This window comes from Cavia porcellus, unplaced genomic scaffold (assembly GCF_034190915.1).
Source record: "Cavia porcellus strain 051 isolate PalLab524CR breed Dunkin Hartley unplaced genomic scaffold, mCavPor4.1 scaffold_1, whole genome shotgun sequence".
Classification (NCBI taxonomy): Eukaryota; Metazoa; Chordata; class Mammalia; order Rodentia; family Caviidae; genus Cavia; species Cavia porcellus.
Window position 1 is genome coordinate 47,196,107 of NW_026947484.1, and position 18,985 is coordinate 47,215,091.

Genomic DNA, 18,985 nt, shown 5'->3' on the forward strand with positions numbered 1-18,985 from the left:
GGACTTGCATGCTCTAGGCAAGCTCTCTACCACTGAGCTATGTACCCAGTCCCACGTGGTCATTTTTAAGCAAAACAAAGGCAGAGAATCAAGGGCAGGGTTTTAATCACGGTAGAGCTTTTGCCTATGCATGCCCAGAGCCCTGAGTTCAATCCCAAGGAAAATGAGAATGACAGAAAACCGCATACCCCTGTTTAGAAATAAACTGAATCTTTATTTTTAAGAAAGACCACTGGAGCGTGAAAAACTTCACTGTATTGAAGGCGATCCCCAAACTTACCATAAACTGAGATGGTTCTCCACAGCACTCACAGAGAAAGATGATAGGAAGCAATTCTGCAGTCCAGCACCCATACAAAGCATCAAGGAAAAACACATTTTAGCCAAACAGAAAACTTGGGTGAAGCACTGTTCCCACAGCCATCTGCCACTGCGGCCCCTCTTCTGCCACAGGCTTGGTCCCTATTCTGTGAGCTGCCTGCCTTGATCCCCTCTTTTTCAGGCAGGAAGTGTCTCCCCTTTACATCTCAGCGCTGCCTCCCGTCTCCCTGAGTACACGAACTCCGCCAGAACCAAGCACTGAGAACTGTAAACTGGATTCTCTGGTGCTGAGTTCCAGTGTGTTGGCTTTTGCCTTGATTTTGACACTGTATTGTTAATACAACCGGAGTTTTACAAAGCTTTCTTAAAAATCAGATCCACTCAAAGCACTTTGAAGACAACAATACACAATCTATCAATCACTGGTAATTAATTTCCTGTTATCTTGTTGTGAAACTCTGTATCATTGTTCCTACTATGTTTTTCTCCTCTTTAAAAATAATAAATAAATAAATACATTTTAAAAAGAAATAAGGTCCAGTTCAGGTAGAGTACGTCCAAGGGGGGTCACTAAGGATGTCCTGAAAGCCACCCTTATCTCGTCCTGCTTGCTATCTTGCCAATCTGAAAGCGCACAGCCCATCAGCTGCTCTCTCTTGCCTGTGGTTCTCTGAGGGGCTGTTGTACACCAGCAAAGATGAGCCTTCAGCTTTGTCAGCTGAGCCTTGTCCTCTGTGTCGCTAAGGTGCTCATTAGGTGATGTGGAACTAGACCTTAGTGTTGTGGCCCAGAGACAGAAAGTTCCCTTGAAAGTGGAACCAACTGCTCTCAGACTTAACTGGAAGATGCTCCTTTCATTCCTAAGAATACTGTGCGCCTGGTACATTGTGATACTTAAGCATTTAAAATTGCAACAGTTGCATAATCAAACCTAAGAAGACAAAGTTGAGACTATCTTTCAGCTCTCAGAGAGCTTTCCAGCCTGTACAATGTGGTGAAGGGTTCAGAGGAACAGGCCAGAAAGCCCCAGAATTTTAAAACCCCACTATTATCTTTTTATATTTTTAAAAATGAATGTCTTCCTGTTACTTGAAAATAACAGACACAATAACCAAAACATCGTGGGCTGCGTACTGTGGTAGACTTATTCTCTGCCCTGTAAAAATAAATCTCCCTGTGTGAGTCGGCATTCCAATCAAAGAAGAGAAGGTTAAGTGTGGCGATGGCGGGGAGTGGGGTGCTCACTCAGAGAGGGAACACTGTTCACATCTTGTTTACATTTGCCTTCAGGCAAACCGGGAAACTCAGCTGGCGGCTGGAGTGAGTCCGCGTGCCACCCTGAGCCCAGGGAGACTTTAAGATCGTCTCTTCTGGAGCTCAAGGACCCACCCAGAGCCCAGCCACACTAGACTAGCCTTGGGAGGTTTTGTGGACCAACTATATTAAGCCCAGTGACCTTCTTCAATTACGGGATTTGAGAGCAGGTGAAGTGAGTTCCAGGGCGTTGGTCCTTGCCCAGAGAGAGCTTTAACCCATCATCCACAGTGGGTAGGTGCCTGCCTAGCTACCTGGAACACTGAAGGTGGCACAGGAGGGCTAAGGGCCTAACTGGACCAGGCTCAACAATGTCCATTCAGTCCCAGGAGCCTAGGGTACAGAAGATGATTTCCAACACATCCAGGGGAAGCTTTGGAACAATATTTGAAACACAGAAACATAGGAAAATGACAAAGCAAAAGACCAAAATGCAATCTCAAACCGGCAGCCCATCCCAAGAAACCTCAGGAGCTATGTATGTAGAAGAAAATATGTCATACACCTGAAATATCTGAAAATAATAGCAACTGGAATAAAGAAGCAACTCTGAGAAGCTTTAAAGGAATTCAAACTAGAAATAATCTCCCAGGTAAAAGAAGAAATGATAAAAGAAATGAAAGAGATGCTGAACATACCTAAAGAAGATACAGTTAAAAATTGGAGGAACTAAACAAAAAGGTAAAATCCTGGGATGAAAAATATAAGAAACAAACAGAATACATAAAGCAGATGCAAAGAGATATACAGGAAATCAAAAATTCCACTGAAAGTTGTAAAAACCACCTCAATGAAAGTGAAGATAGAATTTCAGTCCTTGAAGATAGATTGCAGCTAGCAAACAGGAAAGGAAAGATCTTTTAAAAACAACAAGGAATCAAGAAATAATTCAATAGCTGCAAGATGATGCAAAGAAAAACAACATAAGATTGATAAGGATAAATGAAAAAGAAGGGGGCAACATAAAGGGGATATTTAGAGAAGTAATCACTGAAAATTTCCCAAACATGAGAACGGAAACTGACATCAGGATCAGTGAAGCATATAGAACTCCAGATAACCATAACCAAAATAAAACTACATTCACCTTTGGGGCTAGGGACATGCACTTAGTGGAGTTTGTTCTTTTTATTTATTTCTCTTCCCCTTTCCTCTCTCTCTGGATCCCCTTCCATCTGCAGAAGACCCAGCTTTCTATCCTTATACTTTGGGTTTCTTACAGAAGATCTGATCCTTGAAAGAGGGCCGAAAACTTTGCTTTTAAATGAATGCAGTGAAGGAGAAAGTGGGGGCCATTGCTCTGGCCCTTGGCTCCATCTGCAATTCACCTTCTTCCCCAGGAGCCTAGAGCACTGCTCTAGGGACGCCTTCTCAGCAAGGTGGCCCCTCACACCTGCTGAGGCCGAGTCCCCTGCACCCCATTCCTTTACACCGGCCTATTCATTTCCTAATATCAGCAGTGTCAGGAACACCTCCAGGCTGACTTATGTATAACCTTCAGGGAAGGTCTCTCCCTGCTCCAGAATGCAAGTCTAGGGAAACAGAGATTGTTTTCTGTTTTGTTTTGCTGTCTGTGATGGCATCTTACAGTTGTCTTCTACGCTTATAACTGTGTCTCATTTGGGGACCTTTTTCTACTTATTTACTCTGTATGATATTTTGAAAGTAATCCCATAGCGTATTTTGAGTGTTGTATGTATAAATCTCATCTAATCCTCTAAATGACACTGTAAGAGATGTACTTGCCCATTTTACAGATGGAAAATAGATGTTAAAAGTTAACTCAAGCTGGGCATGGTGGTGCACACCTGTAATTCCAGCACTGAGGAGGCTGAGACAGGAAGATGCTATGAGCTAAAGGCTAGCCTGGGCTACATAGTGAGGTCAGGGCCAGCCTGAACTATATAGCAAGACCCCATCTCAAAAAACAAAAAATAAATATAGTAAGTAAATAAATAAAAGTTAACCCATTAGCTCAAGATCACACAGTTTAATAACAAATGTTGAGAAGCTGAGAGTGAGGGCAGAGAACCCTTCTACCCTCTGAAGTGGGATTCAACAGTGGGGTTATTTTCAAGAGAGTGAGGGCAGAAAACCCTCCCCTGTTTGTGGGAATGCAAACTGGTATGATCACTATGGAAATCAGTATGAAGATTCCTCAAAACTAAAACTAGAAATCCCATTTGACTTAGCTATTCACTTCTAGGTTTCTTCCTCAAAGAGTTAAAAACATCATATTTGGGGTGCCTGCTTATCCAAATTTATAGCAGTTCAACTCATAGTAGCCAAATCTTGGAAGTAGTTTATATATCCATCAAGCTTATATATCCAGATGAATGGACAAAGAAAAGGGGATATTTATACACAAAGAAAAGGGGGTATTTATACACAAAGAAAAGGAGATATTTATACAAAATGGAGTAGTATCCTGCCATAAAGAAGGATAAATGAATCATTTGTAAGAAAATGGATACACCTTGAGACCGTAATATTAAGTGAAGTAAATCAGACACACGAGCTTAAATACTACGTGGTTTCTTTTACATGAGACACCAAAATATAAATAAATAACAAAATTAAAGACAGATAATAGGAAGTAGGGAAATAGATTTTGTTCAAATAGGAAGGTGATAGAAGAATGAGAAGACTTCAGATGTGTTATGTATATGAACCAACTCCATCCACAGGGGCAGAGACTGAGGGCTTGAGCAGGAAGAAGGAGATGTGGGGAGGTGACGGCAGGGACAAGAGATTGGTCCCGTACAGAAGGATTCATCATGCAAGCAAATATGTTAAGGACAAGGAAAACCAGAACTGTCATCGTTAGAGAAAAGTTAAAGCAAACAGGTTGCGTGTTATAGTGTTGGGTTGGACCTGGGGGTACTGGTGTTAGCTCATATCTTTTAATCCATAAAGAAACCATGTAGGTGTGTGTGTGTGTGTGTGTGTGTGTGTGTGTGTGTGTGTGTGTTCTCAACTTTGTCCCTTAAGAGTAACTGAAATTAGCAGACTCTTCCCTGGCCTAGTGACAAGCACACAGATCTTAGCTCCTACAGAGCATTCTCCTCCAGAACCCAGATGGCTGCTTCCAGCCCTGGGTTAGGAGAACATGGAAAGATCCTGGAAGATCTTAACTGTGCAAGAAAATAAAGAAGTTCTCAAGGAACAAAGACGCCCAGGTCCTCAGGATTTAGAAGCAGCTTGAAAGCCAATTCAACTGGACTACAACTGAACTGGGAACTATTTCAGCAACAAAATATCTAATGACAATAACAGACTATGACTCCTGGAACAAAATAGGCAAGAGTAATTCCACACAGATGAAAATAAATTTTAAAATGAAAGTTTAACCAGAAGCAGGATATTATGCAATTTCAAAGCACTTTCCCATAAAATAATTATTAATGACAGAAGGAAAGAGCAACTTGACAGCAAGCCAGCCCAACTGACCCTAACTTAAAGGACCAAAGTGCACGACGGGATGAATTTAAATTATGAGCCAGAAGGTTTAATGCAGTACCCACAGGGTCACTTTTGTGAGGTTCATAAGTGGCACTGGATCACGAGGAAAGCCACACAGACTCAAATTGAAGGATTTCTGTACAAAATGCCTGACCTGTGATCTTCACAAATGTGAAGGTCATGGCAGTCCTAAGGACAGTGAGGAACTAAAAGCCAAGGACTAGTAAACACAGTAAGTGGGTCAGGGCTGGGTCCACTGCTATAAAGGATGTTGTGGGGACAACTGGCGAAATACGGGTGGGTTTGAGGACCAGACGGTAGAAATGTGTCCAAGTAAACTTCTTGGTCTGTTATGTGTCCAGGGAGGATGATGCCCTTGGAAACACACACTCTGCTATTTGAGGGTGAAGATGCATCTGTTCAAAGAAGTTATGTATCCTGCGCTTCTAACGCTTTGTGATACTTTCAACATGCAAAATAATTATCAAGTAAAACCACAGACGAACTCTCCACAAGAGAAAGAAAACAGAACAAAAAGAGTTCATGCTTTTTGTTTACACAGGGAGAAATTCACCTAAACTAAAAAATCACAATCCAATTTCTACCTCTCTGATCAGTTTTCCATCAAGTGTTTTGTTTTGAATTGTAAACGACTGAGTGTATACAAAATAGAACCACAACCTAGCACCAATGATAGACACCTCAGTGGCTGGAGAATGAGGTGACCCACAAAGCTGGTGCAGTGGTTGCTGAAAGGCTTAGGCTTTGCCACTGGACAGACTTCATTTCAAACCTTGCCTTTGCCACTCCCTGTTTAACTGCAAGCATGTTATTCAGACTTGCTAAGCCTCTGTTTTCATCCACCCCAAGGGTAGTGGTTACGGAATTTCTAACAGAATAAAATGACACATCATATAAAGTACTGAAAAGAATGTCTGGCACAGAGTAAATGCTTTCTCAAAATGCCAATTATCATCATCATTCTGGGTATTTTAGAATGAGAATTTATTTGTGTGTTTAGGATCTCATGAATATTTTCTCCCTGTCCTGCTATTTAAACCCTTCTTATCTTGAGACCCACATACACCTCTGTCATCACCAACACCACAACATTAATAATACCACCAACACCCATCCCATCAATGAAACATGGACACCACCAACACCATGAGCAACATCAACCCCACCCATGCCAACACCACCACCACCACCACCATCATCCTGCCTGGTGACTTGGAAAGGTGTTACTAAGAAACTCGGATCTGACTGGAGGCCCCAAGGGCACCGAAGCCAGAGGTGATGCGATGGACGGGATCTACCCCTGCGTTCACCAAGAAATCTGCAAAAAAGTCACAACTAGAGCAACTGCCCACGATCTGCACACCACTGAGAGACACTGGCAGCCTTCACGCAGATCTTCTCCCATCTCCTCAGGTCTTTGCTCAGAAAAGACCTCCCCTGCATGAAGAAACACCTCCATGAAACAGTCCCACCACTGTCCTTCCCCTTGCCCTCGGCTGCTTCTTTCTCTTTAGGGCCCTTAGCATCCTCCTCAGTAGCTGATATTATAGTGTGTGTGTGCCCACCTGTGCACATGTTTATTGTCTTTCTCTCCGAGTAGATAAAAAGTCTCTATGTTGGCAGGATCTGTGTTTTTTTTGTTTGCCTTTAGAACAATACTTCAAGTAATAGGTATTAAATAAATACTTATTGAGTGAACAAATAAATGAATCTAATTTTCAACCAGCAGTTTCAAGGCAAACATCCCTGGGGATGTTTAATCAATGCAAAGGACCCTGGGAAAATGAAATATCTACACATATGCCACAGGGAGATTTAAAAGGAAGAGCAGATAACTTCAGCACAATAAATGCAAACAAAGAAAAAGAATTCCCTCCACAAAACCTTCACTATGAAGCTCTTGATACATCTATCTTTGATAGATTTGTAAAAGCATAGCTTTTTTTGATTACTCCTTTTCTGTTTATTTTTGTAAGTGGGGTTTTTGCCTCAGAAAATAAATTCCAGGAGTAAAATCCCACTGTTGTAGCAGGACATTTATAGGACCTAGGAGTCTAACCTGTGACTGCTGCCAGGAAATCAATCTGTTCCTAAATGGTCAGTTTGCCTACCTTGTCTGCTTCCATTTTCCTGGGGGGACCCCAGCCCCCTGGGTGGCGGACTCTGCACTGACCGTTGTCACTTCTCAAGCCACCTCAGCTGTCATTAGTCCGTGCTGAGGTGCTTGCAGATGCCTCTCTGTCAGGGGCTGTCTGCAGCCTCTCGATCTGGAGTGCCCCTGTGTTTTTGTTTGTTTGTTTTGATACCAGGGATCAAACTCATGACCTTGTATTTGCACAGGCCAGATCACTGGCCAGTGCCTGTGTTCTGCCGATCTAACAGACACTCATCCATTTTTAAGTTTCCAAGAGGGTTATTCCTGACTTGCCTTGTGTACCGTGAAAGTAATGGAAATCTAACTAATTCAACATAACAATCAATAATAGGCGTGTGAACTTTACTAAAATAGGTTAGAACAACTAAAAGTAACCCAGCCCCGAATATCTTTAATATGTTTTCTTTTAATTTTCTGAAGAGTCCACTTATTTCATATCATTTAAAATTCTGAGATTGCAATGATGATAATATGTACACATCTCATCATATCTGTGTAATTATACCAGGAGCCCCATCTGTGAAAGAAATTGAATATGGGTAGTACAGACAGTCCCAGCCTAGCTGTTTTTTCCCCTACAGATAATCTCCCAAATATCCCCCTACACTGAAGAAAAAGCAAAACACTGATTTAGTCAGATGTACCTCTGTGAACTGATGCTATCTTCTTAACCCAGCAAGAATTTTAAATAAGGAAGTGCAGTTTGGACAGTCGCAAAATTATATATCCCAGGAAGATTTTCAGACAATAAATTACATCTTAGAAATAATGGTATTATACTTAAATCCTTAAGTTCTTACATGAACTTTCCTCCAGGCAAAATAAAATGGTCATCTGATAAGCATTTGCGTTTCTTAGGCCAAAGAACAATACTCCGGGGGCTTAGAACTAAAAACTGCAGATTGCATTTCCTAAGAATTTAAGATAAGATCTCAAAATAGTGACACAAATAAAAATCCAGGCCAGATACTATATTTAAAGGTTTTTCTAGTAGGCTTATAATTTAAATCTCCATCCAAAAGTTTTATTTTATAGTCATCCAAAAGCATTATTTACTTTTATATTTGTTTTCTTTTGGACTATTCTGAGTGAAGAATTCTTGCTTTTGTTTTGTTTCAGTGGTGCTTGGGCTAGAACGCTGGCCTCACACATGCTAGGCAAGTGCTCTACCACCTAGCTACATCTCTAGCCCTTGCATAAAGAATTTTTAACCAAGAAGCAGGGTTAATATGGGCATCTAGCCTCAGCTAAAAGTTAAATACAAAAGAAAAATCAGTAAATGCACACGTAAGAAGAGGACTTGTACTTTGATTATGAAGTGATCATTATGATCATGTATTTTATTTCCAAACACTTCTTTTTTTTTTTTTTTTTTTTTGGTCTTTTTGAGACAGGGTCTCTCTATGCAGTTCAGGCTGGGCTTGAGCTCACTTTGTAGCCCAGGCTGGTCTTGAACTCACAATGATCCTCCTGCCTCAGCCTCCCAAGTGCTGAGAATACAGGTGTGAGCCACCACTACCAGCTTCCAAGCACTTCTTGAAGTAAGTGTTTACTAAGAGACTTCTCTGGAAATGAGAATGTGGATTAAAAGGGGTCCTTTAGATTTTTCTTTGGTGAGTTTTGTGAAAATCAAGTATACGCATGGAAACCTTCTGGTTTTGTATTGTAGATCTGACAAACTTCCAAAAAGGATTTGAGGGGAATTACAAAGATAGTTGATGTAACACTATATACATGTATAGTTATGAATATATTTATTCATATACATATGAACAAAAATGAAAAGAAATTGCTGTTTCCTTAGTATTACCATATTGCTTGTCTTTCTGTTGACATCTATCTGATACTAATAAGGAAAAAGTCTCCAGTTCAACTATGAAAGACTCTAGAAAATATAATGGACAATTCCAGGAACAAAAGAAATACTGTTCCAATGAACTCATAACATACTTTTATCAAACGTTTAAACTAAGCCAATGAAGGTATTCTGTGTTCGGTCAAGATAATATAAGATACATAAGATGCATTCTGGCTACACCTGTGGTGACTTATTGTCTGAGTACAACTGAGTTCCACCAGCTACACTTCCCAGAGCTGGGTTCAGGATGACCATACAGGAAAGTGCAGGCAGACCTGGAGAAGAGGCGTGAGAGGAGCAGGCTGTGTTTAAGCCTGGAACATCGGTGTTATGTCATGCACATTGCTGCAAAAGAGTGTCTGAACCCCAGCTCGCAGCTCCTGTAAAGGTCTCTTTGGGGCAGCAGCCTGGCCCGTTACACATCCAACAGGAGCTGCGGTTCCTCCTACAGACTGTTTGAATCTTGTGCCTGCTTCATGGGCTGGTCCCGCAGAATGCCTGCACAGAAGCTTCTTCAGGTCCTCTGCATCACCCAGGGCTTGGTGGGAGGCTAATAAAAGATGTCTTAGATCCTCAGCCTCAGTATTATTCTAGAATAATAGAATTCTAGAAACAGATTCTAGAGGAAGAGAATGCTTCTGTTCCGATTTCTTGGGCTTATTGCACCTTTAGGGGCTATTTTTAGCTTTATGTCATAAACAGGGCATGTAAGGACCAGCCTACCAACCTTCCCAAGAAAATGGTCTCTGAGGCCAATAAAAACAAATGGTGGAAAGATGAGTCTCAAAGAGCTTTATAGAACGGACAGAGTAAAAGAGGCATCAGTCTCCACGGTTTGGAAGAACTTCACAGAAAACTGTAAATGACTTGAGCAGAACAAGGAGGAAATATTATCATCCTCCGACGCTGCCTGCAGAGAAGCCTCACCAGGGCTGTCAGATGGGAAACAGAAACAAGTAGGAAATCAGAGAGGAAGGCCTGTGGTTTGTAAATCACGGTTATCCACATGGGAAGTCCAATGGCAAATTAGTCAAAGAAGCCATTTGCATTAGGCAAATTCCCTGGAAAGATTATCTTAGAAAAAGCTATAGTGTTCTTATGCCCAGTGAGAAATATAATCTTTTAAAAATTCTGTTCTGTGCACGAGACAAGCAAGAAAGCATCTCATAACAAACAGAACAAAACATGTGAAAGACCTTCATGGAGAACTTTATAACATTTTATTAAAAGGTAGAAGACACAAAAATGTACAGATACATAGTGATCGTGGGCAGGAAGGCACAATAACTTACACTATAAATTCCCACTGAATTTGTCTGTAAATGCCAAGCAACTTTTTTTGTGGCTTTTGTGAAAGCTTGAGTGTGTATGTGTGCACCCATGTGTGTGTCTGTGTGGGTAGCTTAACAGATTCTTTCTAAATTCAGGTGGGAGAGTAAAGAGCAGGGATAATCAAGTATACTAGTTTCTTATTATTGCTGTAACAAATTACCACAGATTTAGTGACTTAATACTGATTTATTATCTTACTGTTTTGGAAGGCAGACATTCAGAATGAATCTTATAGGCTAAGATGGGGGTGTCAGGCAGGCTATGTTCCTTTTGGGGTGTTGAGGGGAAAATCCACAGAATGCCTTGACGTCAGTATTCCTAGAATCACCTCCTCTTAGAACGCAGGAGTCTGCTCCCATAGCCCCGAATTAAGGTTCTATTTCAAGGACCTTAATCTAATCACATCTGTAAGTCCCTTTTCATTTGTAAAATAAAAGAATTCCAGAGATTAGGGTATGGACTGACTGCTATGGAGAATGATATTATTCTGACACTGAGGTAATTTCAAAGAACTAGGAGAAAGACCTTTGCATACTGCAAATGAAAATGTAATAAACCTGTAGTAATTAAAATTGCGTGCTACTGGGAGAGGGATAAACACAGAGCTCAGGACACAATGTGAATCAAATCAGAAACTTGGTAAATGACACAAGTAGTTTTGTAAATTAGGAGAGAAAAGCCAGTGAATACTGCTGAGATAATTATTGTAGAGACAATTTTTCTAGGTAGAAAAAACTAAATCTCTAGTTCATAGTATATATATAGAGAGGAATATTCATCATATAAATATAAGTACAAGTAAATTCTAGAAAAATCATGTGGATTTAAAGGTGAAGAAAATATTAAAATACAGGCAAATGTGACCTCAAGTAAAAAAAACTTCTTAACCAGACCTCAAAATTCCAAGTAATAAATTCTAGACAGAGATGTAGTTCTATTCATTTTTCTCCACAACAATAAAAGACACTATGCATAACGTAAAGGTGAACCCCAAACTAAAAGATCTTCCTCATCTGTGTAACTAAAACATTAGTGCTGAAAAAAATGAAAAGAACTCTAAATCTATAAGAAAGTAAAATTGTATTAAAATTAACTAAAAATGAATCAAAGACTAAATATAAGAGCTGAAACCATAAGCGTCTTGGGAAAAAATAAGGGTACGTTTTCATGACCATGAATTTGGCAATAGTTTCTTAGACATGACATCAAAAGCACAAGTAATTTTTAAAAATAAGTAAACTGAATTGCATCAAAATTTAAAACTTTTGTCCATCAAAAACACCATCAAAGGCCAAGGATATAGTTCAATGGCATAAGCACCTGCCTGGCAAGTACAAGTTACTGAGTTTGAGTCCCCATACAAACACCCAGAACCAAAACCAACCAAACAAAAAACACCATCAAAAAATGTGAAGACAATCCACAATATGAAAGAAGTATTTGCAAATTACATACAGTATACAAGGGTCTAGAATCTAACACATATAAAGAGCACTTACAACTGAACAACAGAAAGACAACCCATTTCTAACATGCCAAAGAACTTGAACAGGCCTTTCTCTACATACAGATGGCCAGGAGGCCCCTGAAAAGATCCTCAACAGAATCGGCCATTAGAGAAGTGCAAATAAAAATGACATGCGATATCACTCTGCTCCCACTAGAACAAGCATAATATTTTTAATGGAAAATAAATGTTGGCATGAGTGTGGGAAGATTAGAACCTTCATATATTGCTGATATGACTGTAAATAGAGCAGTTGCCATGAAAGCAGTTGTTATTCCTCCGAAAACTTAACATCGAAATAATATGTGACAATTCCCCTCCTAGGTATAGATCCCCCAAACCGAAAACAAATTCTCAAACAGGTACTCACATGCCGGGGTTCATAGCGGCACCATCCACAATAGTCAGAAGCTAGAAACAACTCTAATGCCTGCTAATTGATGAATGGATAAAGAAACAGAGTATGTGCATACAACCCAATAGTGTATTATTCAGCCTTAAGGGACCACAGTACTAATGGGAAGTGTAATCAGAACATGCAGTGAATATTGAATTTTTAAAAAATGTATTACAGTAAGAGATACACTGACATTAATCCCCCTTAAAAATACTCAACCGTACTTTGAATATGGTTATCCCATTTTTCTTTCTCAAACAGTTCCAGAAGTCCTTTCTGGTGTCTTTAGTTGTGCCATTTTGGCTGCCTTGATGCTCTAAATCAGTTCAGAACTGCTGCTTTTCATGTTAACTTTGGGGAAGAGCCAGAAGTCACACAGAGCCAGATCCAGTGAAAAAAATGAGTGAGGCCACAGGGTAGTGTTTTCAGGGGTCTGCGTTTCCACTGGATGGTACTCCACAGCAGTACTGACTACATTCTTTAATCAGTCCTCAGAGACACTCACGAGAGACAGCTTCCAGAACGGCTTCAGAAAGTAACAAGAATGGAGGGATAATTGTATTTGAAGTGAGGGCAAACATTTTGAGAAGGATTCATCCCAAGGTCTTGTACTGTAATAATTTTAAAAATTTAAACATTCACTGTATGTTTTGGTCACACCAGTAAATGATACAATATAAATGAACTTTGCAAATAGTAAACTAAGTGAAAGAAGCCAGACATGAAAGTATTCTATGGTTACACTGATACAAAATACTCAGAGTCAGCAAATTCACAGAAACAGCAGATTAGTAGTTTTCAGGGTCTGGGTGTAGAACAGGGAGTAGTTGCTTAATGTATAGGAGTTCCCTTTTTGAATGATGAAAACTTTCTATAATTAGACAGAGGTGACAGTTACACAATATTGTGAATAACTAAATGTTGGCAATGAGAAAGTTTATATTATGTATGTTTTGCAATGATAAAAAATATCATGAAGCCAGGTGTGGTGGAAAATGTCTATAATCCCAGACAGAACTCAGGAGGTTGAGGCAGGAGGATTGCTGTGATTTCGAGATCAACTTGGGTCATGAAGTGAATTCAAGTGAACTACATAGCAAGATCCTATCTCAAAAAGACAAACAAATAAACAAAAAAGTGAGTAATAATTGTATACACCAAACTGTAATACTCCTGTACCAAAAAAGATACCATAAATACTGTAAAAAGACAAACCACAACTATTGAAAGGACTTTTGTTGTCACTGTAGCGAGGAGGGAGGGAGAGAGAGAGAGAGAGAGACAGAGAAAGAGAAGGATAAAATCAAGATTATAAAAAAGAATTTCCCTAAATCATTAAGACAATACAAATACCACTGTCTCAGTTACTTTTCACTTTTCTCTGAGACAAAATACCTGATGCCCAAAATGAAGGAAGGAAAGGTTTATTTCTTACAGTTCTTTCAGTCCATACTCAGATGGCTCCAAAGCAGAGTGGCATGGTGGGGCCACCATTTATGGCTGTCACAAACAGCAAGGTGCAAACTGGCAAGATGGAGAGACACATTGTGTGCTGGCTCCACCCCTAGGCAGGTGTAGCGCTCACATCACCAATCCAAGCACTTAGACAATGAACCAATCACAAATGCTTAATTTGGTCCAGTCCATAGTTGTATAAGACTTGGGGACTACTGACATAAACCATGACAACTACAAAGGGAAATGAACTAGGGGTATAGACAGCTCACAGAAGGAGAACCCAAATGGCCAAGAAAAAAATATGTTCAACCTAACCAGTAATCAGCAAAGTAAAAATGAAAAATACCTTTTACACAAGTAGTTACAAATCAGTGAAAATGAATGGATGCATTACATCTCAATTGTTTGCTCTGGATGCATCACAAAAGTAATGTTGAATGAAACTGGCACCTGTGTAAAATTTTAAAACATCTGAATTAGGAAGGTAGACATCCAAAGGAAAGGTACAGTTAGAAGGAAAGGAGAGTTGGCCATGGTGGTGCATACCGATGGTCCCAGGTACTCAGGAGGCTAGAGCAGAAGGACTGCTCTGAGTCCACAGGTTTGAGATCAGCCTAGTGACACTTCATCTCGAGGAAAAGAAGAAAAGATCCCTGGAATGTCCAGATGATTGTCTCCAGGGTCTGGAGGTAGGGAATGGAAGAAAGTGGTACCAGTGAGATGTTGTCTATAATTTTTACTTCCTACCTAAATGGGAAGCAAATAAAACACATTATTGGTATTTGTTAATTTTGAACGGTTGACACTTAGATTTGTGTTCTGTATTTCCCGTACTTTTCTGTGAATGAAGTTTTTCAGAATTAATTAATAGTCTATTAATGTGGAGTTATAAAGCAAGAGGCAATGTTGTGAAGACTGCATGTGTTGATGAGCCAATTATTTCTACAGTGAAAAAACTGGCTAAATGAGAGAGAGGGTGGGAGAAGGTGGTGGTGGAGAAGAAGGAAGAGGAGGAGGAAGAACGGAAAGTTCATGAGAGAGACAGAATATGTGTCATGCAATGAAATCTGCCGCCTGCCAAGCAGACTTTCTTTGAAGAAGAGACCTCATAAAGACAATGGTGGTGACACTCCCTAATCACAGATCCCTGGACAGTGCAGTGCTGGAGACTTGTGTGTCTGCCTGGGACAGTGTGTACTGCCATTGATGAAGGGTAGCTCCCGTTCTTCTAGAAGAGGCATCAAACAGCAAAATCCAGGACAAAAACTGTTACCCACTCCTGGCTCCTCCAACATTTTTCATTTATTTGCTTATGAATTTAAATCTGATACAAGCCATCATATTACCTGTTGTGTCAAACAGTTTCAATTTTTTTTAAGATTATCTTTGCTAATGCAGTCACAGATGGAAAAAGAAAAACAGTCTCTTTAGCCCATTTGTTTGGGCTTTTGCCTGACACCAGCTGGCTGCTTCAGAAGGAAACAAGTGGGAAATGTTGCTGCTTGCTCAACTTAAGAAGTGTGACCTGCTGTTGGTTTTCTGGGCTGCATATTCTGTGTTAACGTCAGAAACAACAGCGTATTAACAAAGCTGGCTCAGAGGTCCAGCAGGCCCATGGCTCAGACCTAAGTCTGCTGTGTCCAGGCTGTACACCTGCTCAGCACACAGGAATGCTGCATTTACATGTCACTTTCTCCAATCAGTAAACACTTCTTTCTAATGCACGGATAAGGGAGAGAAGCCCTGAATTAGTGTTCTTAAGTTTCTTCAAATTTACCCCAGGAGCTAAAGCAGGAAATTCTGTTCCTAAGAACTATCCCAAATTTATAAATACTGCTTGACTGTGAATAGGGTATTAAGATGGATTCAGTTTGGTGGGAAGAGTAACTGTTATATTCATAGAAAACTTTCTCAAAGAAAAAGAATTATTTCTCCTTTAGCAGAAAACCCAATAAAATGTGTATCGTTTCCCAGATCTCATTATTTGAAGTCTTCTAGAATACAGCTTCCCTTTTTGAAATACAGACTCCTTACGGGCAGGGATTTTGTTCTACTTTTTCAGCATGCAGCCTGACACTTAGTTGGCCCCTGTTATGAATAATGCAAACCCAAGATGACTGCGTGGATCATGGACTGCATCATCTATCCAACAAGCAAGATGCATGTTCCAGCTCCTACTCTCAGAGGAGTTGAAAAGAAAACAATAACAAAAAGGACTAAAAATAATCAGACTTCTAATCATTCTCAAGAAGGAAAATTATTGTTTTACATATGACAAAATCACGCATATGGTCATCGTGATTCTGGAAAAAGATGTAATCTTGCTGTAAAATCTGCAGAGATGAATAGCACATAACCCATTACCCATCAATCTCTAGAAAGCCATTCTTCATATCAAAGGACAAGAGGCAATCAAGACACTAGTATTTGTTTACACAAATGTGCCAAGCAGGAAACGTGATGCTACATGACCTGATATCCTGGTTTTGTCTGGTGAGCCAAGGAGGACACCCCTGCCGTAAGCTGTCCCAATCACATTCTTCTGGAATTTGGAATTGAAACCATGAAAGGAGACTCAGAACCTGCGTGGGAGGGGACCTGTGACATATCACCTTTGGCACGTTGAGGGGGCCAGTTCTTAAAGAGAGACAAATGAAGTGAATGCCCTATTAATATCCTGTGGCTTCTGTGACCAAGTGCTACAAAAGTTAGTAGTTTAAAACATGCACGTTTATTACCTTACAGCACCACAGGTCAGAAGGTTGCAATGGGTTGGCAGTAATGGAGGGTGCAGGGGTAATTTCATTTCCTTGTTTCCACCACCTTCCAGAGGTGACTGAATTCCTTGAATGATGCTCACGTACTCTGAACTCCATTTCCATGGTCCATCATCTCTGACTGGTCCGTCTATCTTCCTCTTATAGAGGCCCTTGTGGTCATACGGCCCACCGGGGTAATTTGGGACAATCGCTCCATCTCAAGAATTTTAACTTAACCATATCTGCAAAGTCTGATTCACCATGAAAAGTAGCATTTTCACATGTTGCAGAGATTAGGACATCATTGTAGGGTGGGGGGCATTATTCTGTCTGCCATAAATACTGAAGGAGGGATCAAGATGACAAATGAAGAAGAGGTTCCCATAGCCCTGTGCTTCCTCCCATGTCAAGCTGTTCCTGCCCTGGGGTGCCACGAGGTGTTCTTATGTCCCTCTGAGAAGGCTCCCGGGAAGCAGCCACCCGGAACAGCCACCTAGGGAGAATTCTGAAGGTTTATTGAAACGATAAGATCAGTTAACGTCTGCCCTGGGTACTAAACCACGGGGCTATACGGTGTGTGTCACAAATTCATCATCGTGGCACGAGGTTAGAAGTAGATTCAGCCTGGCTGGTGAAAGGAAAGTTTTTTTCCTCACCAAAATGGTGCTTAAGCTATGAAAATTTAGATTCATGTTAGTACACAAACCTAAATTCAGGAATCTGGGGTATGATAGAAAGATACAGTGAATGCTTAAATTTTTAAAAAATTTATTATAATAAAGGATGACTTTTGATTTTGGGGAAAAGCCAAAAATGCAGATCTGATGAACAAGGTGGATATGCACACACAGCAATGTTTTTGTTTCAGAGAAATTGCCATAAACATGCTTAAGGGGTGATCAAAATATTCAGTGAACGTTGAAATGTTAAATATTTATTTATTTATTTAGGTCTTATTATGGATTAAAAACTGGTGGTCAACTTAACACCAGCTGAATTAAATCAGCACAGTGCTGAGTGTAGACAGCCCACCTGAGGAAAGTTGCCAGCATAAATGGAGACGTAGAGAAGACAAGCAGGGTGTTGTGGGTTACTCTAAGTGTTGCTGTTTGAGCCATTGGTTCTCCTGGAGGAGCTGGTCATGACTACCTTCCCCAGTATGAGTTTGACCACTGTCATTAGAGGAGCTCAAGACCTTGTTGGTGACAGTAGCTGTGGTTCACTTTGGGGGATCTCTGGTCCTTAAATTGAGCATTGCTTCCTGGCTCTGGAGGGAAAGATGTGTGCTGTTTAATCTTCAGGAGAAACTTGTCATGCTGGCTTCCTGGCATGTGCTTACCTGTTCTTATCGTCAGAGGAGCTCGGAACCTCTGTGTCATTAAGAATGGCTATGGTGCTTTTTAGGGCAGCCCTAGTCTTGGTTTTAAGCGTGACTTCTCAGCTCCAGTGTAGAACCCTCAACCCATCAGCACAGCTCCTTCACCCCACTGGCATAGACTTTCTAGCTTCCACCGCTGACCTTTGGGTCTTCCCAGTGCAGATCCATAAAAGAAACTGGTATTAGTCCTTCTTGTGGGCTCTAGACCTGCAGTTGGACTCATGGGAGACACTGTCATGGGTTCTAGGTCTTTATCTGGACTCATGCAGGACATTGCTGTGGGATCCAGATCCTTGGCTGAATATTCTGGGTCTTTAGTGTTGTGGACAGATTTTCTGCACTTTCTTGTGTCAAATTCTGGGTGACCGGGGCTGGGGATTTAGCTCAGGGGCTGGGGATTTCGCTCAGCAGCATAAGTGCCTGCCTTGCAAGCAGGCAGTCCTGAGTTCAATCCTTGGTACCAATAAAAACGAAAAAGACCAAAAAAAAAAAAAAAAAAAAAGAAAAGAAAGAAATTCTGGGTGACCACCATAAAACAATATTATAAATTCTGTGTCCTGATTCTAGTTGTTCTCCTCACAACCCATGACTACAACAGGTCTTTTTGAGACAAAGTTTCACTATGTAGTTCAGGCTGACCTCAAACTCAAAGCAATCCTCCTGCCTTAGCCTCCTGATGGCTGGGATTATAGGTATGAACCATCATGCCTGGCTAGACATTTATTACACTACAGACACATTGCCATTAATCTCTCTTAAAATATTCTTTCCTACTTTGAACACATTTACCCACTATTCTCGGTAATGTGCCATTTACTGTAATAAACTTTTTAAATTTAAACATTCACTGTAGTTTTAGTCTAATCCTTATGTTTATAGCACTTCAGAGGTTGCCTGTCACATGTAACCCAGGGAGCCTGCAAAGGAACTGGATTTTAGTTGTACCTGTACCAACTACCTAGCCCCTAAGAGACTCCCCAGCTCCCCAAAAATTAATTTGATGATTTTTTTTGCCAACTCTTT